The sequence below is a fragment of the Alligator sinensis genome, unplaced genomic scaffold (genome assembly GCF_000455745.1).
Source record: "Alligator sinensis unplaced genomic scaffold, ASM45574v1 scaffold885_1, whole genome shotgun sequence".
Lineage (NCBI taxonomy): Eukaryota > Metazoa > Chordata > Crocodylia > Alligatoridae > Alligator > Alligator sinensis.
Window position 1 is genome coordinate 1,336,911 of NW_005842056.1, and position 6,109 is coordinate 1,343,019.

Genomic DNA, 6,109 nt, shown 5'->3' on the forward strand with positions numbered 1-6,109 from the left:
AGAAGAGAATGTAACTGCAATGAGGTCAGATCAGACCCTGGACCCAACCAGTCCCAATAAGATCAGACCCTAGACCCTGGACCCTGGACCCAACCAGTCCCAATAAGAAGATCAGGGGAATTCATGCCCTGAATAAATGTCACCAGCTGCAAACCCAGAGCAGCACCCTGGTCCCAGATGGGCCAAGGGAGGAAATCAGGGCAGCCAGCCTTCCTGCTCCAGCCTGTAAACCCTGGTCCAGCCTGCAATCCCTTTGTCTGGACAAAGAGTGAGGTACTTGTTCCTGACTTTCTCTTAGCAGATTCCTGGCTTAGATGCTCAGCTCCTGATTTCAGTCATGACTCCTGGTGTGAACCTGACCCAGCTGGTTTTTGGTTCTGAGCTTTGGCTCCTGATCCCGGCTGGACGCCTGGCGTACCCTGATTGCTAGCACTCCTGATTCTGACGTTGGACCCCTCCAAACCCCTCCCCACCTTTCTTGGAAACTCAGTCTAGACTTCACCCATGATTCAGGTGACTAACTACTAGGCAAGACTGCCCATGCTCTTTTCCTAAGAATAACAGAATTAACACATGGAATCCTAACCAATATGATTGTTTGCTGCAGTCCCAGGAAGACTATATGAAGGATCATAGCCCCATGGTGCTAGGTACTACACACAGACGACTAAAACTGGTCCCTCCTTGCAGAGTTAGGGCTCTAAATATATCTAAGTATGCATATTTAAGGCACACATTTCTAACAGTGTGGGTACTTCATCACTAGAACAACTTACCAAGGGTTTCTGGTGGGTTTTCCATCAGCTGAAGTCAAATCTGGATGTCTTTCTAAGAATCATAGAAAAAAGGGAATCATAGAAGGGACCTCAGGAGCTCATATGGCCCAACCCTCTGCTTAATGCAGGATCGCCCCTGACTACGCCATCCCAGTCATGTCTAACCCAGGTATGTCTAACCTGCTCTTGAAAATGTCCGAAGATGGAGACTCTACAGTCTCACTGGGCACCCTGTTCCAGTGTTCTTTGCTAGACTTATTCTAATTTTTCCACATCTTTCTTGAAGTGCAAGACCCAAATCTGGACACACGACTCCAGGTGTGGTCTCTCCAGCATCAAACAGAGCAGAAGAATCACTTCCTGTAACTTGCAGCTGATGCTTTACATCCAGACACAGACTCTAGCTCAACTATAAATTATGGACTTTATAAAGAAACAATTGATTGAAACTCTCTTGCCTCAGTTAAGCTGATGGTCAGGCTATATAGTCCCAATGAAGCATTCTGGCTTTAAATTCTGACTCCATAGATAAGATGAGAGACAACAAGGAGCTACAATAAGCAAAAGAGGGTGCCCAAGGCAATGCAAAGAGCATAATTAGTGAAATAAAATTGCCATCCCAGTACACCTGGTTTGGTTTTCTTTGCAAAATGAATTATTAATTGCTTTGAGTTCTGTCTTGTCTGAGTGCTGGTCTCCCCTGGGGCACAGAGTGAACTTCTCAGATAAATAGAGGGGTCATATGACTGACTTCACATCATTCATATGACCCCTCTATTTATCTGAGAAGTTCACTTTATTTATCTGAGAAGTGGTTAGCTGACTTGCCTTTATGCCTCAGCCTGCAATTTGGGTAGGTTTGGGAATAGATTACCTGGCCCTCCCCATGTCTGCATCACACGTAAAACACCCCTTTCATTGACTTGGAGGTTATCTACACTGCAAAAAAAAATCAGATAGGCTAACCTGAGTTAGCTAACTTGTGCTAAAATAGCAGTAAAGACAACACACTGTGGTTTTTAACTCAGGTTAGCAACTCGAGTTCAACTCTAAACTCCTTTATAGGTTTAAACCTGAATCAGAACCTAAGTTATCTTGTCTTCGCTGCTATTCATATGGAGTTAGCTAACCTGGGTTAGTCAAGCCAAGTTGAGGAGACACCACAGATCGTAGGGAAGAAGGAAATTTCTGACCTGCCACCTCACCCTTCTTTATATAGGCCCTGGAGCTTCACCCAGTATAACAGAGTTCCCTTTCCCTATTACTTCAGGGGAGGGGTGCAATGGGAAAGCTGGGGCTTTAAAGCCGCTGCTTGTGGTTTTGCCTACTTAAGAATATATAATGGGAAGCCAGGAGCAAAGCAGTCAGATCAGCAAGAAGTGTGGGGCAAGCAGCAACCGTATCTGGAATTGCTCTGGTAGGGAAACCTGAAGCATGGAGGCTGTACAGAGCTACAGCAGAGCACATCTGGTGGAAGTGCTGCTGCCCACTCAGCAAGGGCCCTGGGCTGGGGCCTGGGGGAGCTGGGGCGGGTGCGAGTAGGTCCTCCCCATGTTGACCCCTGAATCTTCAGTGTCACTAGAAGATGACAGCTGGTTTGTGCTGCTAGAAATGAGCCATGGAAGGGCCTGCTGAGAAAAGGAGAACTCCTTTGGGCATTATGGTGCGCGATGCCTTGCCTGTGACTACATAAGCAGAATGGCCCAGACCAGAAACGTGAGGTGTGGGATGGCTGTAAGGGGAGAGGGAGGACCAGACAGACACACAGGACACTTTCCTGAGGGTAGCAGGCCAGCATCATGCATCACCGACTGAAGATGTCTGCAGAAAAAGACTAAACACGGAGGTGCGGCAGGTGAGAGTCGACACAGGGATGACAACCTTCTTGTGACATTCAGTCATTCTGCATCAGGCCTAGATCTTGTGGCTGAACTAGAGAGCAGCTCTGTGGGAAGCTGTTCAGGCTTGATTTAAGGACTTCAAGTGATGGAGAATACAACTTGTTCCTGGGCAAGTTGTTCCAGTTGCTAATTGCTCTCGCTGTCAAACATCTGCACTTAATTTCTGGTCTGGCTTCTGGTTTCAGCCACTTCGTCTCATTATAACTTTCTCAGCTAGCTTAATGAGCCCTCATCTTTCAGAAATACCTTCCCAAAGAAGCTATTTATAGTCTGTGATCAGTTCTCTTCTTGATTTTCTATTAGGTTTTTTTTAAATATGGTCTTCAAAACACACTATTTAAGTAAGGTTTTCCAGAGCTCAGATACTTGCCGCTCTCTTCTGAATCCTGTCCAAGTATTCCACAATCTTTGTGAAATGTGGACACAAAAACTGGGCACTGTAGCTATTAATGCTATATCCAATAAGTATGCTACTACCTTACCTGTGCTCCATAACTCCCTGCTTACACACCAAGGTCAGCTGCAGCTTTCTTAAGGTCTGCTTGCACTGAAATTAGTGTGTGCGGTTGGTGCCTAGACTGGAACAGTTGAGTTAGCTTAGGCTTTACCCTAAGAACCAGCTCTGTGTTCCTGTGTCCTCATCAGTGCTGCACTCTCCCGGGTGTATTTCGGACGTATATCCCATTCTTTGTGCTGCAATAAGGTGAACTAGTCTGCTACTCTTGTCCAGTGAAGTGAGGAAGTCATGTGTTTGTCCTTCTGGGCACATGGGGAAAATTGTGAGAAGACACCAGACAGTTATCAACACCTGAGTAGTTCAGCCTGTGTCCTCACAGCAACAGTTGGGGGTTACCAACCTCCATACTCCCAAACAGGCTATCTAGGTCACATTGAAATCAGCCCAAAACTTGGGTCAAGGGCACACGCACATCTCTGTGTGTGGATGTGCGTGCGCGTGTGTGCATGCGTGTGCGTGCACACATGAGACTGATCATTTCAATCATCGTTCATAAACTCTAGGATTCTGGTAAGTGAGAAATGTCCTCCCAGTCTGAGAAATAAATACAGAGCCTTGCTCAGCTCTGCAGCATTACAAACTTGGCAAAGGTGGTAATGCTGCGCTTGTTAAAGGGAGAATGGAAAACTGGAATCTCTTCTTGGACTGGAGAGGCAGGTGTCAGTGGAAGAAAAGGGCCTTTTGTTCTCATTGACTGCGTCTGCTGAATGGAAAATCCAGGCGAGAGAAACTCTGAAGTCCAAGGATCTTAATGCCAGTTCTCTTGCTTCCTATTTTTGGAGCAAGGTGTTCCTCAACCCCCGCGCTCCCTGAATGTTGCTGATGCGCACATCTACAGAGCATGGTTTCATAACGTCTCCTAGGAGCACAGGCGGGAAAAAAGATTTGTGGAAGGAGAATGAACAGCCACACAGGCCAAAAGCTGTCTTTGGCCTGGATTAGTGAAGGGTTATTACCAGAGGACTATAGATGGAGCCTGTTAATACTGCGCACTGCCTTAAAAACCACTGGTTTGCATATGCAGTAGTAGCTGGCTAATAAAAATACATCTGACCTTAAATGTGAACTGCAGAGCAAATAAAACTTCCTCCATGTTGTACTGGATTTAAATGGGGACTAGCTGAGACCTATTTCTGGCTTGGCTATTTGCTTGAGGCACCGGGGCTCTTAGTTTAATGTTAAGCCACACTGCAGCTATTTACATCAAGCAAACTGCTCCCCTTTACACTCTGTAACCCGGGTACGCCCAAGGGTGTGCCCTATTCTCAAATCAGATGGGATGGGTAGGCAGGAGTGGGTGCTGTGAGAGGGATGCCAGAATTTCGAGCAGATCCATCTTTCCTTTATAGTTAGCCCAAGCCCAAAGTTCTTAACTATATACAATTTACTGAGTTACCAACATATATATACACACACACACACACATGCACATATACATACATATACATATACACTCATACACATATATACATACATATATACACACACACATATATATATACGAACATATATACACACACACACATATACATACATGCATATACATATACATATATATACACACACATATATATATAAACACTCTTTAAGATAGATATAATTACAGATATAAATACAAATATACATATAAAGGTCTGTTAGCTGGAGGAAGTTGGCCCTAGGGAGGGCATTCGGGTAAGTACCCATGCCTCAGGCCCAGAAGAGGGGTGGATCGCAGGACAGCCAATCCAGCAAGTTTATACCACAAGTGGGTTAGCTAATAAAGACATCCTTACAGAGCCTGTTATACAGAATTAATATATCCAACTATTTCTAATACCAACAAAAACAATAGATACCGAATAGGAAACATAACCATACCAGATATTAGACACACTCTATCTGGGTTCCAACCACTTGGTCCCCCAAATGGGAGAGGGTCTTCTCCCCCTAGGCCCACTCCCCACAGGGTCCCTTGCCTGGGGGCGCCTCCCCTGTGGGACCCGGGTTCCCGGTAACTCACGGTCCTTCCCCTGGGGGCTGCTGATCTGGCCTCTGGGTCCCTACCCCGTCTCAGGCCTCCTGGAGCCATCGGCCTCGAGTTGAGGGTCCTTCCCTCTGGGTCCTGCACCCCGCGTTGGGCACCCAGGGAGCTTCTATGGGAGCCGAGCCCTCACTGGCTCCGGTTCCCCAGCCTCATGCCAGGGGTCTTTCCCCTTCCCAGTCCCTGTTCTGGGCACTGGGGCTCTTTTAGTTTAATGCTGAGCCACACTGCAGGGCTCTGGTTATCCAGCCTAGAGCCGGGGCTAACTTGACCAGCCTCGAGCTGCTCCCAGGGCCGGCTCTCTGTGTGTTGACCTGTGCACTGTGTGGGACCCGAGCAGCCTTGAGCTGCTCCCAGGGCCAGCTCTCCATGCGCCACTCGCGTACCTCCCTACCCGGATGCCTGCCAGAGTTATAGGCCTGAGCCTCCCTGCTGCAGCTCCCAAGGCCTGGGAACTGCCCTGCGCACCGTGGGACCCGCCGGCCCTCTGGGATTGCAGGCTCGAGCCACCGCTCATAGCTCCCAGAGCCCTAGCTCCATGCGCTCAAATGCGCACCGTGACATCTGCCTGCCCGCTGGGGTTGCAGACTCGAACTGCCGCTTGCAACTCCCAAAGCCTGGACTCCGTGCGCCGAACCATGCACCATGATGGGCCTGAGTGGTCTCACACTGCTCCCAGGGCTGTGTCTCTGTGCACTGTCCCTGGGCGCCATTCACAGCCTGAGTGGTCTCACACCGCTCCCAACGGTGTGAGAGTTTTGAAGTGATGGGAGCCCAAGAAGGGTGGCTGTGCCTTAAGGAAATGATCCTTCAGGCACAAAGCAAGACGATCCCCGAGCGAGGCAAAAGGGGGAAAGGGGCCAGGAGGCTTCCCTGGCTGACCAGAGAAATC